The sequence below is a fragment of the Cydia splendana genome, chromosome Z (genome assembly GCF_910591565.1).
Source record: "Cydia splendana chromosome Z, ilCydSple1.2, whole genome shotgun sequence".
Lineage (NCBI taxonomy): Eukaryota > Metazoa > Arthropoda > Insecta > Lepidoptera > Tortricidae > Cydia > Cydia splendana.
In genome coordinates this window covers 14,108,229-14,127,879 of record NC_085987.1, presented here as the reverse complement: position 1 = coordinate 14,127,879, position 19,651 = coordinate 14,108,229, and the positions used below count along the sequence as shown (strand labels likewise).

The 19,651-nt window shown below is 35.4% G+C and overlaps 1 protein-coding gene across 1 annotated transcript in view; it reads right to left on the bottom strand.

The window, feature by feature from the left end:
• LOC134804435 (diuretic hormone 41-like) overlaps positions 1-19,651 on the bottom strand; it is an 85,856-nt gene that overhangs the window by 15,643 nt on the left and 50,562 nt on the right. The window lies entirely within an intron of this gene.

Sequence of the window (19,651 nt, the reverse complement as noted above, 5' to 3'; positions counted from 1 at the left end):
CAATCAACCGTCAGTCTTCTGATTTTATGTATCAAATATATTCCTCGATATTCCACTGCGACTTATTATTCTTCAAAATGTCTTTTCGTTCGCTCCAGTATAGGGTCCGATTTCACGAAAAAGTGCGATCCCCTTATATCTCGGAAAGTTGTGAAGATATGATATTAAAAAAAGGCTCAAAAGACGCATAATCACGAGTGCTGTAAGGTGCAAAAATAATTATTCGAGAAAGTCAAAAACGAAAAAAGTTATTGTCGAAATAGTGAAAATAAAATCCAATTATTCTGAATTTTTGATTTTGGTGCTCGATAATTTGGAAACGAAGAATGATATCAAAAATTTGAGAAAAACGGCTCTGGACAATTTAGTCAGCTATAATTTGAGCCTAAAACAAAGACGATCGGGTTAAGGGTTTGCCCTGTAGCCTAACCTTAAAATAGTCAAAAAGTCAGAACGACATTTTTCACATGACATTTATGACTTCATGTTTCGCAGAGTTCGTTATCGGTGTTTGTTGTGAATTATCGGGATTATGACGGCAGAATAACACTTGCACTGCGTGGGCTATCAAAATCGCTGCAGATTTTTCTTGGTCTAACTCTATCTATTCTCTTTGAGACGGGCGTAGATAACGCATTATTCGACAATCTATGCATTCTTGTGGAGGTGGAAATAGAAATAGAGGTAGAGGTAGAGGTAGAAGTAGAGGTAGAAATAGAGGTAAAGGTAGAGGTAGAGGTAGAGGTAGAGGTAGAGGTAGAGGTAGAGGTAGAGGTAGAGGTAGAGGTAGAGGTAGAGGTAGAGGTAGAGGTAGAGGTAGAGGTAGAGGTAGAGGTAGAGGTAGAGGTAGAGGTAGAGGTAGAGGTAGAGGTAGAGGTAGAGGTAGAGGTAGAGGTAGAGGTAGAGGTAGAGGTAGAGGTAGAGGTAGAGGTAGAGGTAGAGGTAGAGGTAGAGGTAGAGGTAGAGGTAGAGGTAGAGGTAGAGGTAGAGGTAGAGGTAGAGGTAGAGGTAGAGGTAGAGGTAGAGGTAGAGGTAGAGGTAGAGGTAGAGGTAGAGGTAGAGGTAGAGGTAGAGGTAGAGGTAGAGGTAGAGGTAGAGGTAGAGGTAGAGGTAGAGGTAGAGGTAGAGGTAGAGGTAGAGGTAGAGGTAGAGGTAGAGGTAGAGGTAGAGGTAGAGGTAGAGGTAGAGGTAGAGGTAGAGGTAGAGGTAGAGGTAGAGGTAGAGGTAGAGGTAGAGGTAGGGGTAGAGGTAGAGGTAGAGGTAGAGATAGAAATAGAAATAGAAATAATTTTATTCGTGAGCACAAACACAAAATAAAAACTTATACAGAGAAACTTAAAAAAGAAAAAGTGCCACGAAATGGTCTCACCTCAGCATGTTGCTGGCGGCTGCTAGCAGATAGCTGATGCTGAACCCTGGCAGTACCTAGTGGAGCTCGGATTTAATACAACATAAGCACACGCTGTTTTGGTCATCGGACTCGTCTCGATGAGCACTTAGGAGAGTAGTACCCAAGATAGAGCTGATGCTGAACCGTGGCTGTACTTACCTAAAGGAACTCAGGTTTGTTGCAACATAGGCACACGCTGTTTTGGTCATCCGACTCGTCTTGATGAGCACTTAGGAGAGTAGTACCCAAGGTAGAGCTGATGCTGAACCCTGGTTGTACCTAGCGGAACTCAGGTTTGGTGCAACATAGGCACGCGCTGTTTTGGACATCCGATTCGTCATGATGATCACATGGTAGAGCATTACCCAAGATAGCTGATGCTGAACCCTGGTAGTACCTATTGGAACTCATGTTTGGTGCAACATAGACAAACGCTGTTATGGTCATCTCTCGTCGCGTCAAACTGCTGTCAAGAAAATTTCATATCTTGCAGCAAATGGGCCGCTGCCGATCAAGACTCGAGTGACGATAACTGCGATGTGGCTACCACTTCTCGAGTTGGCTACGGATTTGCCGTGTAATAATTTTCTTGTACTATGAACATTAATATATCCTGCTTATTAATCCAAAAATTACATATGTACCTATACTTATGCGCCACGGCGACAATTATTCAAACTTCGATACGCGTGTGGAAATTTTGCAATTTGTTTGTTCACATGCGTTATGTCCAGGATACTTGTGTTAATCTAAGAATAAAATAATTATCATTCAACGTTGTAGTTTTATTTTGTAACTTTTTCCTTATCCAGACTTTCTCGTCGCTCAGCGACAATATTTTTTCGAATTCCGTAGATTCATTTCCAATGTGCTCGATAGTCGTGTGAGGCACGAAATCTGTGAATTTTTTGCGAACTAGTGCTTTTTACTTTTCTAGCTTTTTTAAATTTAATTCTGACCTTAAGAGGGCGTAGAGGAGGGTAAATTTTCAGATTCTGTCAAATTACCCCATTTCACACACAAACGCAGCTCACGCACACTACCTCAATTTACTGGGACAGGTCAGTGACCCCTGATGTTTTTTTAAAGGTGCTGTTTCGAGTTTAGTGTTAACGAGGTGTTAACTATTGACCTCCTTTGAGGAATTCAAACTGTCAAAGTTTCCTTTGTGAGAACGCAGAGAAAAAACATTTTATATATAGCTTTCCTTGTTTGTTCAAGTCATGTCATAGGTATGTGACGTATTAGGTAATTAATTATTTTCATTGTTGACTTTTGTATTAAGATAGGTACAAACGGCGACGCTCTTAACTGTCCATCGGTGGACCTTATGCCTTTTGTAATAAGGTTTACGAACTGTCAGTTAACAGTGTGGTGGTGGGCGATGCACAGTGTTCGATTTCCCTCAAAAAATTTCCCTATGCTGTTTATTGCATAAATCAATCAAGGAATGCATTTGAAATGCAAGACTAGAACACCCAGAAGTCTATTTCAAATACTTTTTTTTATAAAAAATAAATTATATTTCATGAGCTTGACATAGAAAAATTACTAAATAAATTCTACAAAAGTATCTGATGAAGAAGTCGCTTTTTAATCAATGTAGTTTGATAAAGAAGCCTTTGGCGCATATTTTCTAGTTCTTAGTTTTGGAATTTACCCTCTGCTTACCGAGTTATTCATATAAATACAAATTTTTTATTTCATTTTTTTTCTCCTGAAAAACTCAAAAGTGCGACTTGTAACTAGCACTGAAAGATGGCTCTTAACTAGGTCTACCACTGGTAAAAAAATCAAGTTCCACTATCGCGGCGTTTGGGAGTTACGTATAAAGGTCAAATTATACTTTTTAGGGTTGTTACTTAAAGGTCAAACAAATATGAAAGGTCGGAGTAATTAAAAAATCTGATTAAATTAAATTAAGGAACAACATAAGAAACTTTATTTATATTTATTTATTTAACCTTTATTGCACAATACAAGAAATTACAAATGGCAGACTTGCCAAAAGGCATTCTCTACCAGTCAACCATTGGGCCACGCAGAAACTTTTAAGTGCAGTGCACTTTGTTAAACAATAAAGTCATTAAATTCAGAAAAGAAAGAAAGAAATTCAGAAGTCAAGTTATAGTTTCTTTTCGCAAGTTGGTCTCAGATTTTATGTATTTTGTGGCTCATACAAATCATTTTTCATTTTCGAGAACTAACGTGCAGTCGTCAACATGGGATGGATTTTCATCACCGTCTATTAACGAAGATCCATCATTAGCTAGATCTTCATCATCGACTTCAGCCTCTTGTAAGTTTTCTTCATGAATCGGCTTCAGAAGTTCACGAACTGCTTCTGGTAGACTAATCCTACTGGACGATTTTTGTAAGTATAAATGAAAGAGGTTTGCACACAATTAAATGTATTCAAACTAAGCCATTTTGATAATGATGGATAAAATTGTTTTTTACTATTAGTCGATTTTTAATTAATCACTAGCACTGGTGCACTTTTGCCCCCGTCAATCCAGTGTTCCTGTATTTTTATTTATGTAAGTACCTGGAGTATGTCTAAACAATATACAGTTTTGTAATAGAGGAAAATTTTGATTTAATTCTGACTAAAAATTAAAGGTCAAGTTGAGGGTCAACCCTAACACTGTATTTTTAAATTCGATAACTCCCAAACGCCGCGATAGTGGAACGTGATTTTTTTACCAGTGGTTGACCTAGTTAAGAGCAATCTGTCAGTGCTAGTCACAAGTCGCACTTTTGAGTTATTTAGGAGAAAAAAATGAAATAAAAAATCGCTATTTATATGAATTACTCGGTAACCAGAGGGTAAATTCCAAAACTAAGAACTAGAAAATATGCGCCAAAGGCTTCTTTATCGAACTACATTGATTAAAAAGCGACTTCTTCATCAGATACTTTTGTAGAATTTATTTAGTAATTTTTCGATGTCAAGGTCATGAAATATAATTTATTTTTTATTAAAAAAAGTATTTGAAATAGACTTCTGGGTGTTCTAGTCTTGCATTTCAAATGCATTCCTTGATTGATTTATGCAATTAACAGCATAGGGAAATTTTTTGAGGGAAATCGAACACTGTGCGATGGTATGCGGTTTGTAACATAGACCGAATTAAACCTAGGAGTGTTTTATTAAAGATATAAGAAATCGTCTATTTTACCTAATCGAAAGAAGTGGACTATATCTAAAATTATCCCTTCATTAGTTATAGGTCTTGTAACATATTTTTACAACTAAAGACGCTTATTATATTTCACTTCTAACTTAATTTTTAAAGCTCTATTGATAATAAATAATAAGGCTTTAAAAACATCTAATAAAATTCAGGTTGTACTACACTTATACTTTTGTAAGTCAGTAAGTGATGCTTACTCAAAACTTATCGAGAAATCAAAGAACTCATAATTACCTAAATTAAAATATTTAAATTTACTATTTCATCTCATACGTTCAATAAGGCCCGGGACCGGGCCTTGTCACCCGCACTGACAGAGGGCCTTTTTAGCCCTACATAATATTAAAGAACTGTGTCCCGGATAGTATGGGTTCTGGTCTATGATGCGTCCCGAAGTAACTTATACAGGGTGTAATCGAAGTGTAGCCAGGCTTTAATTCCGTAAATATAACAGATATCAGAAATCTTCAAATTGATATCAAAAGTGCGTTACCCAATGAGTAAAATTACATTTTGCGATAATAAACTGTAATAAAATAATAAAACTACCGTTTATGAAATAATAAATCTAACATTTATTATTTTATCATCATTAGATAGTTCATAGCCTATTTCGATAGAATATATCGTTTATATGAGCGTATTTGGTGGGCATACTTTGTTAGCAAAAAAGTCTACTGCTTTATAATAGGGTAGCACTGGTGGCAGAAACACATTTTATTTATAAAATTATCGCCTTTAATTTATCTGTAAAATATTAAAACATTGTATTCACACTTTTCAAATGCCAGATTCAGTTTTGTTTTTTACATTTTTAATGTTTGTCTTTGGCCATAATTCAATTTAAATAGAAATCATCACCGCCACGCGCTACTAATTATTATTCACTAAAAATATATGAGTGCCTAAATTATACAAAAATGATACATAACTTGCGCTAGTTGCTAAGAGAATGAAGAAATATAGCATAGATTGGACCTGGGGAGCCCGACCATTTCCCCTCTTCCCTTCTTTTGGTACACGGTACGATCTCGTTGCTACCGGGCCAAATCAGCCCATTATTTGGTAATAAGGGTATGCAAGGTATCTAACACAACTAATAAAACCTCCATGAACAGAAATGGGAGACATATTTTATAAGATTTTACAGTATCCATGAAAAATCTTCAGATTTATAAACGGCAACTAAGCCGCCAGTATTGGGTTGCCTATAATCATATGCCCACTTCAATTATCAATGAAACTATTCTTCCGTGAATGTACTCGTAAACCCCTATCCGTTAGTATGCGATTCATTAATGGACGCACCATGGCCCAAATCGGGACATGGTTCTTTAACACGTAATGTTAATAATCAGTGAACATCATTAATTTTATTACGCTCAAATGCTTAAGTTTCAGTACAGGTAAAAGTACATATGACCTGTAGTTTTAATTGTTAGTACAATCGGCATCAAATAGATAGTGACGGCTAAAGTGACCAAATATAGCTATAGGATCTAAATGTGAACGAATAAGGTCAGGTGAGGCATATAAGGCCCACCTTTATTTTAAATGAAATAGTTTAATAAATAATCAGGATATGATTACCAATTGAATTCAATATAGGTTTCTCATTTGTTCATGTTTCTTCATATACCAAAATAGTCATAAAAATATTCCGGCGCTTTTGAAAAATACACGTTTTATAAAAAAAACATACCATGTTGGTTCGGAACCGGGCCTTGTTACTTGCACTGACAGTGGGCCTTCTTAGTCATAGTACAAGTTCAAGAATAACAGAGAATATTACCGGGCCTTATTACCTTTTATCATGAATTAATTTCATCTTCAATTTAAAATGGTCTATAGTAAAATAAGGCCTACATGAGTAATGGAAAAACAAATTGTATTTTATTTAGAAAGTACCTATATGTTGTTCATAATCTTCAGTAAGCTGACCTCTAGATAAGAGTCTATCTATTATAATTAATGTAGATTGACAGTTTACTTAGCAAATTGTACTTTTACCTTTAAGTTTTATGTCGGAAATATCTCACCCAATTTGTACTGAAACATAAGCATTTGAGCGTAATTAATGATGTTTACTGATTGTTAATCTTAAATATACCTACTTAATATTATGTAGGGCACTTAAACTCGCTAAGACTGCAGGTCGAGTCTTGATTTCAATTTTTTGATGATATATTCGTATCATTGAATTAACTTTCAAAGCACGTGATAGCTCTTAGAATAGCAACAAAACTGGTTGAAACTACGAATATGATTGCTGAAATTATGTGAACAACATTGCTTCGTCTCTTCATAAATAAAATTTTAATAATTTATATTGTATACGTTAAAATGTGATGAATTTTGTTGATAAATTGTCTATCTAGTATATTGACATTATGTCATATATGTTTTTAAAATGACGTAATATGAATACCAGCACAATGAAAATTTATTCCAATAAGAAATAACAAATCTTCAAACTTTTTCATTTAAAGTGAATTAGGAAGAAGCTAATTACACTGATTTGGTTGTATTCATATATTTTATTAAATAATTTGTTATATTTTTTAAGTATTATGACTTGTGAATAAAAATAAATCGAAATTTTAATGACTTTATATCTCCGTGTGACGTTATTTATTTACCCTATTTATTTTGAACACAGTTTTTCACTGGTATCATCATTCGTATACGGACATGAATTTCTGTCAATATATATGCCAATCCGAAATGTCAAACTGGGACGTAGAAGTACGCGACCGCTCCGGATGAGCCCCAGCGGGCATCTGATTAAAAGGAGAATTTGACAGATATGGCGGATGTATGGAAATTTTACGAAAGTTTACGTTTACGATTGAATTTCTCTGTTGCCTTTAAGAGAAAAAATAGGAAAAGCCTGATTCGTTGTAGTCCAGTTATCTGGCTTTCGAAATCACTCGGTTTTATAGCTTGAGCATCGATTTTATTATATAAATTTTACTAAACGGTGACACTCGTTCATCTCATTTTAGGTACAACTTTGCATAAGTGTATTTATTATATTGTAAAAGATTTCAGATTTTCAAGGGTAATTCGTTGTAAACACACTCTTTGGGATAATAATGACATTTATTATTTTTTTTTATCAAGAGATGTGAACGCTATAGCGACTAAACGGTGACTGCCTTTTTCGCTGATTTTGCTCGATACGTCCACACCAAAGAGTTTGGATGTTCAAAAACTTTATATATTTTTATTATAAATGTCTAATGAGACATTTATTACGTACAAAAAGTATTGTTACACGATGTAAAGTAAATATTTATTTTTTATTATATAAATAAAACGTTATAAAATACGATAATTCACTAAAAAAAATATTATTATTTGGCTGAATGGAACTATCATTGCCACGTTGGCTGACGTTAACAAAAAAAATTAAAAATTAAAAAATAAAACCGGCGCCCGCCATTTTCACTTGAAATTTATTAGTTGTATCAAAATAATCGAACGAGCGAGCGAAGCGAACGAAGTTCTTAAAATAGACTTGGGACACGCGGCTGGCTAGGGGCACGTCCCGGCATTTCGATGTTTTTAAGCTGAACTATCAGAGGATAGTTTGATACTCAAGAACTTAAGTAAATTTGTTCTAATTTAAATGAAATTGGGTAAACGTATAGTTGAGGGCATTATATTTTAGTCATTAAATTATGAGCAGGCTCGATCAAGGGGTTATTGAGCTAGAAGAGCTTAGAAGACTAAAAAGCTATTTGTGAGGGGTCTTGCTATTCTGGTCATCTTTTTGCAAGAAAGTATGGTCGAGTTTGGTATCAAATGAAAGTGCTCGGCTTGCACTTTTATAATATCGTTTTTAAATTTACCATTTTGAAATAATTAGCAAGATAAAAATAAACATAATATTGGTATGTATTTGACATTTGACAGGCAATATTTCGGCTTACCACAGATACAGTGTCAGTTAAGGGCTCCACAGACCTTGTAATATATCCACGCGATTTTTGATCGATTGCCGCCTAAAGTGGGACATAAAATAGTAGAAATTAAATAAAATGGAACTCTAAAATTTCCATACTATAGTCGGTCAAACAAGTTTGTCAGTAGAAAAAGGCGCGATGTTCAAATTTTCTATGGGACGATAACCCTTCGCGCCTACATTTTTTAGCCGCTTTTTTCTACTGACGAAAATGGCTTGACAGACTATAAATTGTTGCCATGTGTAAGCATTTTACGTCAAAAGTTTGACAGCTACGTAGAAAGTGGCGCCCTCATTTATTAACCGACTTCCAAATCTCAAAAGGAGGAGATTCGATTGTGATTTTTTTATGTTTGTTACTCCATCCATATCTCCGTCATTACTGGACCGCTTTTGAAAATTATTTTTTTGAGTGTATGTATATGCATACAGATTGGTCCCGTTTTTGTCAAAACCCAGTTCTGATGATGGGATCCATGAGGAATCGAGGGAACTCCTCAAATCTTAAAGACATACATATAGTGATTTATGTGTTTTATCCACAAATTAAGCATATACATTCAAAAAAGTGACATTTGATGAAGTGGAACTGCTGATGATGATCAGAACGGAACTCTTCAACGAAGCATAGTTCACGTTTGGCGATTTGTCCTCTTCGTTATGTTTGTTAAGTTTTTGTCAAGCTCGAGTTCTGATGATGGGATCCATGAGGGATCGAGGGAACTCCTCAAATCTTAAAGGCATGCATATAGAGATTTTTGTATTTTCATTTCGGGGCGAACTACTAGTTATCTTAAATTGCAACTGTAAGAGTGTTTTTCTATGAAATGAGTTAATGTGATTAATTTTGGCAATGTAAATCAACGCTGAACGTAGTTTATAGTGCTGAATATACAATATCATTCAAGTTCAAGGGAAAATTCGTAACTGTAAGTGCAATGTTCATGTTACCAATATTTGTGTTCTTGTGATTTTTTCGCAAATGTATTAAAAAACGTCGTTCAATGTACGTGTGAAGGTGTTATTATTTACTTGTCCCGTGTCTTTTATTCGCCTACGGCTCATAAAAGACATCTCGGGACGCGTAAATAATAACATACTTTCCCCACTTGCATTGAAATGTACTATATTAACACGCCAACAATACATGGCTACGTGATGCCATGCCAACCCTAGAACATAGAAAAGATAGTTGTTGAAGGGATACAGAAACCAAAATTCACCAGTAAGATGAACCGGTAAACCGATGGTACGATTGAAAATAATTTAGGTATCCTAAAGCATCTGTTATTTTCTATCCAATTTACGCTTTAAACAGTACTTACTTTTAGCGACACCGCTACTAAAAGTAAGTATGTATATAATTATTAATTCTGAATCCCAACCGCGATTCATTTCTGCGCGTAGGATAGCTGACTGTTCAGGAGGACCCCATCAGGTAACACCCAAAACCAAAGCGTTGCTCTTCCCGCTCTGCATAGGCTCCTGACACATGCTTTCAGTTACCTCATTTCGTACCTACACATGTCAAAGTTGATCTACAGTAACGAGTTTCGTGTGTGATGTTCAAAGTTAACAACTCCAAACCACGGACTGAAATTAAGTTTAATTCTAAGTAGGTACGAAGTTATAGGACCGCATGAAAGCCTTGCCGCTATATTAGAGTAAGGGAATTATATTAATATTTACGATTGTAATATTCATATTGCAGTTGTTGAAACAAACATCTCGTTGAAATTCGTTCGAACAAATGTTTACCAGCTTGATAAGCAATAAACTCCGTTATACAGGTAAATAGTTGAATTATTAAATCTTACATTTTGCTTAAAACGTCTATGTCGTCCTTTCGTAAATAATATAAAATAGATCCCTGAGCGTAGTGAGGGATTCAACGCCTAAGGTAGAAATAATTTAATCTATCATGTAACACATACTGCTTTTCACACCTACGAGGAAATTACTATGTTTCAAAATAATATGCACGTAATGGATTATAAAAAAATTGTAATCGACTATTTTCTTATTTTATTATGTTAATATTTTATATTGGCAATAAAATGGCCTAAAACAGTAAATTGCCACTTTGATGATCCCTCTTCGCAGGGAAGAAAAAGCCCATTTCCGAACAGATGATGTGAAAAATAATAACACATAATTTATTGTATATTCACCATAGCTATTGTCCTTTCGTTTGACTATTTTCGAATTTTTGTTTAGGCATTATAAGAATAATAAATAAAAACAGAATCCATTTATTTAAAAAAAAAACAACGGGTTGCACTTCGGGAGTGCCGACAGAAGTGAAAACTCAATGACTAGTCCAAAATGTCTGCAGCACTATCTATGTATAATTGACCCATCCTCATTTCTATTGAAAAACTTTTTCAAAAATTGCTGGCCAGTGAGCTTAAATGTGTAGCATTAATTGTTTAAAATTCGAATATAAATTGTAAAGTTATCTTGCAGACCTCGCATCTAAATATATTTGGTTATGATATTTTGAGTTTTATTCACCAATACTAGAGTTCACTTTTATTAGCGATTTCATCAAGATGTAGCTTTATTGAATTATATTTGAGTGATATAAAGTTAGAATGTAACTGTGAGATCCTCGTATTTCAGCCCGTACAAGATTAGAACATTGAGCTTTATTGCTTAATATAAAAGTCCAGTTTTAAATAATTGCCCTGATTAAGATACGTTATGACTAAAGTTCTTTGGTGAATAACATTGTCCGTGACACATGACGTCAGCGTTACGTTACGCGTTACGCATTACGCTGAATCGAGTTTATCATTTTTTCCCCACCTCAAAAAGTGCTCAGCGCCGCTAAAGAAGTTTTCACTTCAAAAAACTCCTAACTCAGACATTAATTAAAAAAATTAAAGACAATCTACGAAACGAACAAGCATAGCTACAGGTAGGTACCTACCTAATATCTGACAAACACAAAATGCGATTTTTTCCAGAGATAAAACCTAGCTAGATCGATTTTGCGTCCCCAAAAACCCCCATATAGAAAATTTCATCGAAATCGTTAGAGCCGTTTCCGAGAAGCTCGAAATACATATACTTTTACATAAATATATATTTATGTATACTATACAAGAATTGCTCGTTCAAAGGTATAACATACATCAGATTGTGTAAAAATATTATCCAATATATCAATATCCAGAGGGGAAAGGGGGCATACGCGCGCGCGAAATTTGCTTTGCATCTTGAGGTTCTTTTTCTTCGCTTGCAGCAACCGTTCTTCAGCCACGTGGAAACAAATCGATTGCCGTCTATGACTTTGATGACTATGGATCGGCCTCAAAGCGCCGTGTGCATTTTTATAAGGTGATCCTATAAATATTCATAAGATCTCTTTTATTCTGATCGTGTTCCCGCTCGACATTCTCGGTGAATTTTCGTATAACCGCGGTGTTTGCTTTTATCGTCCGTTTGTATGGATCGGCGTGTCTGTCTAATAATGAATACGAACAAAATTCTTAGATATTTATTAGGGATAAACCTATTTATTTCGTGTTTGAAGGAAAATGTTATTCTTAGCTACAGCCTGGCAAAAAAGAGTAGAAATAAATAAGTGGCAACACTGTACTGTTGTCCCTTTCAAATCAATTTATATAAGAGAACGGGACGAAACTACAGTGCTGCCACTTTTTAATTTCTACTCTTTTTTGCCAGGCTGTAAGTAGTATCTTCATTTTGGATGCCTCACGCCGCTTCGGTATGATAGCAAGACATCGCAGTATAATAGAGTTATACCAAGAAAAGTCTGCAGCGATTTTGATAGCCCACGCAGTGGAAGTGTTATTTTAAACGTCAAACTTCTATGAAATGATGACGCGTATAAATAACACGTGCATTGCGTGGGCTATCAAAATCGCTGCAGACTTTTCTTGGTCTAACTCTAGTACACATTCATAGCCCTGTCTCACTTTATACTCACTGGAGCAGTATGCGAATCCACAACAGTGCATATTAACCGCGTAAAATTCCGTATAGTAGGTATCTCAAATATCTCAATCACATTATAAAATGAATGCGCCCAAATTCGTATGTCACAATGTCATATGTCCAAACGTCTTATAAATTATAAGATTCTGGTGAATTTTTGAGTAACCACAAACTACGCACTTCGCGACTTAGGTATTTTTTAACCGGCAAAGTCGACTTCGCCGTCCATTTTTGAGAAAAAGAATTTTAATATTTAACTGTCTCGGGCGTTACTAACAGAACCTACAAAGAGTATCCTTATTGCGTAAAAAAATAAATATCAGCCATCGTGCAATATTGTGAGAACCCACAAATAAACAGTAAACACCCTCGATATTAAGAATGTTCACTGAAATCAAAATGGCATTAGAGTAATTGATTCCCAATATGACTACCATATGTCGAGATCAGTTACATGTATTAATGTTTCTGTCCGTTTTCATTTTATGGGCATGGGATTAATTGACATTAACTTAGAAAGTAAGATGATCCAAAGCTAGATTTTCTTGTAGATATTTTCATTATCGGGCCCTACGAGACGATAGGTAGGTATATTAGGTATTTATTTAGAAGGTGGGCAAGCGAGTCTTGCCCGGCAGAGCCGACAAGACGACAGGTTTTGCGCCGCGCGTCGGATATTCGTCGCCTATGGGATTACTAGTGGCAATTCGCAGACTGCTCTTTTATGAAAATCCATTTGCAATTTACGAGTACCTACTTAGCCTCGAAGTTGTTAACAAAAGTTATTAGTAAAAAAATCAGAAAGGGATGGGAAGGTTTAGAAAACTGAGTGATATGAGTAAAAATAAATTATTAAATTATTATCCACTTATGTGATATTAGCATAAATTTAATTTATGTAGGAATGTGTTCATTAAATCATAGACGGATATACTCTGACCTATACAGTGTGTAAATTCAATACAGGTATTTAAAATGCAATCATATTTAACGCTCAATATTTTTGAGCGTCGAATTCCAAATGGCTTTAATTAGTTTAACTATTAGGGTCAGGAGTATTTAAAGCAGTTCTGGTTTAAATTTAAATCTAACAGCTACATCGTAGCTAGCATTATCTTTTCCAAACATTTACTACATGTAATAAGTAAATCGGCGTTTCGGTTAGGATGTGGGCTCAAAACAAATCGACGGAAGTGCGTTCGTAGTAAAATGTCTATTTGCCCAAGCCGAGGGCTATTAGGGTTCGTATAGTTTCTTTGGTGAGTGAACGATTCTAACGAGAGAGCTGTTTACTCAGGACCCTCTTTATGTTACTCGACAAACTTTCGTTGTTTATGTGTCGCCCGTCTGTTGTCGTTGTCGGCGAGTGTCGAGTCGCGCAGGAACGCGCGCGTCTCCCGGTAGCCATGCAATAACTACGGCACGACACCTCCTCGAGTCCTCTATGCGGAGGAATGTCTCACACTCGATTAATCCTTTACTCCCGTGTGACACTGAGCTCCGTTCAAATACCTTTCACATTACCATATGCAGATATATTTAGACCGCTGTCAATATTGATTTAAACATTTCAAATATGTAGTAAGTAGCTTTACTAAGTATTTGAAGTCAATATTCACAGCATATCAAAATTATGACTTTAGTTTACAAACAACTAGATCAAGAGGTGAATTAATTCAGCTTGCTAAAGTGTCCACCAGAATAAGATTAATTTTAATTCTTAAATTATGATCAAGAAGGTTTGGGCTATATGTAGTTCTCTACGTTGGCCCAGTTCGGGTTGGGATATTCATATTTAAAGATTTCGTCATTAATGTGGCCAACTATTTACCTTCTCACCTAACGTGTAAAAAAAGTTATGATAAAAAATAATTGAATGCGCGTGGATCGACGAAGTGAAGTTCACCTTTGAACTTCTTCGCAGATGTAGGTTTCCTCACGATATTCTACTTTTCCAGAAAGCTATTGGTAAGAAAAGATGTTCCGTACATAAGTTCTGAAAAACTCATTGATAAAACCCAGAATTTCAACCCGCGACCTTAGGGTTGAAAGTTGGGCGTCGGTATCACTCGGCCTCCACCGATTTTTTTAAATAATAAATTTAATAACGCGATAAGTAAGTAGGTAGTGGGCCACGTAAATGACGAACCATTTAAAACTGTATTAAAATACTATTATATAATCTGTGACATAATAGAGAGATTATTACCTTTACATACTTAGTCTATAACTTCCTCTTTCAAAATTTAACCAATGCGTTTCGTTATTAACTATTAAGATTTGTTTGGAGAATAAATTATAATAGTATTTACACTTGTTACACGCGACATGGGCAACATTTTCAACAAGAATATCAAATACAAAATCCGAAGGTACAACCTCACCCGCCGCGGGCAGCAGGATTTCTCGATATTTGGACGAAAATTAAAATGAGACTAGCAGAGTCGGCGCGGCATCAGGCATTAAATAGCAACCAGATTTATTTGTAAAAGGTAGAGCAATCGGCAAATCCCTTATTGTTAAGCTATCTCGGTCTCATCACTACCTCTTTTCAATTTTGATAAATTTATAATGCAATATGCTTTTTAGAACCTGATTTTCTCATTTCGCGCATCTTTACCGGCGGCGTTCCTTCATATAGAACCTAAATAAGCAAGTAAGCCTTTAAAAAAAGACCACTTTTGTACTTTACCAACCAATGTAGGGGCACGCGCAAGGGGCCGATTTTTGAATTTCGACCGCTCGATTTCGTGTATTTCGTTAAATAATAAATCCACTACTAGGCATTTAAATTCTACTAATAGAATTGAAATCGAGTGGTCAATACCACTTGATTCCAAATTTCGATCGCTCGTATTTCAAAAATTTGCATTTTACCGTTTTCCACCGGTTTTAGAGTGACGAAATCGAGCGATCGAAATTCAAAAATCGGCCCCCAGATCCCGAATATTTGTCATTGCAACTGATGGACCACGTAAGGCATTCCCATATTATTTAATCATTTATTTACCATTAATTAAAAAAAGGTTATGAAAATGTGGAAAAGCTTTACATTCTTTTCAAGAGTTTTATTAGCAAATAAAAGTTCCGGCCGTAGCCAATACTTATAAATAATGAGCATTACCTAAAGACGATGAAGTAGAAGCGAGATTCAATTGAAATGTAATTCATCCAGCCATGGCGGCAACACGAAAACATAAAGAAAATAAAGTTTCAGGAACATAAATGTTTCAGAACCTTTGTTGCAATCATTTAAATTTATAAATGGATTCTTAAAGCCGTAGCAACTTGAGTTTCGTTTTTTGGAAATACCTCGGAATACCACTCCATGGTTTTGCGAATTTCAATTATTGTGATAGTGATACTCGTATCATTTCAATTAAATAAATTAGACTAAATTAAGTAGAATACTTCAGCTTATACATATAAACCTTAATTATTATTACATTTGTACTATTTTTAGAACTCAATGCTTACTTGAATTGTTTTTTGATCCTAATTATATAAATTACGCTACCTTCCCATTTCCGTCATCGGGGAATATAAAACTGTTTTGAATATAAAATTGGCGGAGCGGTATCGAGGGGTACCTACTCTAATTGGTAATCTACTTTTAAAGGGCTACATCAATCATTTGATGGATCCATCTATTGCTACCTTCGGCGGGACGTCGAAACATCACGATAGGTGCGAAGCTGTCCGCCGTGCTGTGATGGATGACCTACTCGATAGCTTACAATAACTTTTATTCACTTTAAAGGCTTCTTTTGTATCCCTACTGATTATATAGTATATATACCCATTTTTCATTGTTGCAACATTTAAAAACTAAAGGCCGGTTGCACACGGTAACTCGGGAGAGACCTGTGAAACTTTCCATAGACCAGGTACAAGCAACTAGCAATACGTAGGAACTTAGGTACCTATTTAATATTAGACCTTTTCCTGACAAAAACGAGTTATTGGCAAAATAAAACTTCGAGATATCTGTTACCTTTTAACGTCATAGAATAAAAGCTGAAGTTTTAAACTGTAATACTCTTACGGTAGATGTGTTATGGTGTGATATGGTGCATAGAAATAGTCGCTGCCCTTGAATGAGGTCTCAGTAGCTAAGTCGGCAGAGAAATGGGCTAGTGATCCAGAGACACGAGTTCGAGCCTCGCCCTAGGCAGTGAGTTTTGACACTTTACATTTTTTTTTGCAGCAGTTTCTGCTTAGTTTAATATAAAATTAATTTTTAAAAGGTTATATTATTAAATAAGTTAGCTACCGTAAACCGCTACAGAACAGCTTTTTTAATGTAGGTACTTAATAGCAGTTTACATAGACGTTAAGACAGGGATTCCCAAACTGTGCGCCGCGGCGCTCTGGTGCGCCGTAGACAATAAGGGACGCTGTGAGGCAATTCTCCTCACCATGTTACCTGTCTATTTCGAATAGCCTGCGTTAGTGTAATGTAAGTATGTATTGATATGTATTGATTAATGTATGTAATATGTAGGAATAGAATTGAGTTCCTTAAGAAAGACCAAAACATGTGATTTGCATTGCAGTTTTTAATTACTGCATGAGTTACAGAACATTACCTAGCTATGATATTTCCTATTTCATATATTTGTCTTTGACCTTAAGGGGCCGTAGGTTCAGAGAACGGAGTTTTTTTAAATATCGTAGTGCTTTTATAGATCACAATGAGGTTGCTGAACATTTTATTAGCAATTTTGAGGCCTACTCTAAATAGTAAATTTATCGATTCTGATCCTGACTTTTTGATTTTCGCTCAATAGAAAAAAATCTAGAACATAGGTCTAAAATTAAACTTACATTTGTTAAAAAAAATTGCTTCATGGTTTAAAATGTGAAAGTTGCTTCTAAACATGAGCAATATTAAGTTTGCTCGAAATCATTTATTACTTTTTTCACTTCTCATACTCAAAAAGTGCACCTTTATGTCGTGCGTAGACGACATAAAATCGCATTTTATGCTCTAGACCTAGAGCATAAAAGTAAAATTTTCTTCTAAGACTAAGGTAATCGGTCTCAACAGCCAAACAGTTAAAACATATTGCACAATTGTACTGAGCAATAAAATTGTGTAGATGACAAAACTTATTATATTATTTTATTTTTGCTACAATTTATTAGAAATCCGTATTTTCTGTCATTAAATTTAGTAAATCACGTAAAATAGGAGTCGATTATCGTTCAAAAATGCTCCGAAATGTTTGACTTGGCAGAAAACCAAGCGTCTGAAACTCTAATCACATGTTGAAAATAAAAAAATAAAAAATAAAAAGTTAGTTGGCGGGAATTGCTTATGTATTACTTACGCTTTACGACAAGTTCGTGGTGTAAATTGCCGTGAAAATGTGTTTTATTTTCCTCGCAATCGAAGTGAAAAGCAGAGTGTACAACAAGGGCATAAATTTAAATTTTGACCCTCGCCTACTATTTTGGTCTTCGCTACGCTCAGACCAAAAAATTGCCTCGGGTAATAATGGGTCACTTTATGCCCTTGTTGTACAATGTACTATTTATTTATTTAAACTTACATAAAATTAAAATTCTAAAACATCATTTCCGCGAAGTCGGGCACGCACATTGTCGCACACGCTCACGATGACGACGATACGATAATTAGGTATAGACGGTAACTAATATTATAGATGGTAGTACCTATTATAAATGCGATAATAACTCTGTCTGTTTTTTTTAGAAAAAGGGTAGGTAAACAATCTTGGCGTGTCTTTTTTAGTCCCTGATGTATATACGGCAAATTATGGTGATGGAATTTCCTTTTGCAAAGTTGCTCCTTTTGACTCACAGATTGATTTAGGAAGAGAAGCCAACCGAATTTTTGATGCAAAGTTTTAACTTAAAAGCATTTATTCGGAAAAAAATAAAATGGCTTATTTTATTTTTCATTTTTTTTATTATTTATATGAAACGGTATAAGTTAAATATCAGAAATAAATTTAGCATCCTTGATTTACCCGAAAATGATACCAAACTTGAGCACATAGTAAAACTTTATTTTTTACAAATTTCAGGGGACACCCCTTAAGTCGAATTTTGCATCAATAATTCGGTTGGCTCCCCTTTCTAGTCTGTGAGTCAAAAGCAGATACTGTGCAAAAGGAAATTCCATCATCATCATTTCCCGTAAATCGCACTTTTTTGTCGAGAACATCACGGACTATTTATTGAAAAACGCTTAAAAAAAACAAGTTCAGTAAAAATTTGGTACGAAGCCAATTTGGGGCCCTGGAGAAGGTCCTAAGGAAAATCCTCATTCTACGCAGTCGAAGTCGCGGGCAGAAACTAACAATAAGTAGTAGGTAAGTAAATTATATAATTTTAAAACGGATACGAGTATCTACGCCCGTTGTAAAAAAAATCTCATTGGAACTGACGTAACGCGCAGCAGTAGTAAGAAATTAGCAGAAGCACAAAAACATAAACCTATCGTAATTGCAATGCAACAGGTGCTCTCCCCGGCGCGTGTCGGAAGCGGGCAAATATTGGCTCCGCTGATCCCTCCGGATACACCCCGGCGGCGGGCGCCAGCTCATCGCGACACTGGGAATCTGTGATACGGCGGCCGATACACAGAACGGTATTTAGCGTTATAAGCATGCTGCAAGTTAGAGTAGCAATAAATATTCCCTTCACATTTTTGTGGTTCTGCGTCTCTCTTATTTTCACTTGGTACTGATGGAGAGACGCAATACGAATATTTAGATAATAATGCTGATTGCCGCCATTAGATTCATTATTTCGTCATACCATTGGATAAAAAAACCTGAATGAGCGCAATTTGCAATTAATAAAGACTTAGAATTAGCTTCATTAAGCCTCATATCTTATTCTTAAATAGTATTCCTTTAAACGAGCAATTCTTGTATATATTCAAATATTTCGGGGAGATCCCCGAAATAACAACTAGTAGGTAGAGATCTACCTACTAGTGGTTATTTCTCGGAAACCGCGCATTTTTTAGTTTTTATGTTTTTCGAGCAAAGCTCGGTCTTCCAGATATTTGACGTTATGTTATTTGTTATCAGCAGATTATTGGAACAATCGGGTAACAGATGCAGATGTGAATATCCAATAAGATATATGTAGGTGTCT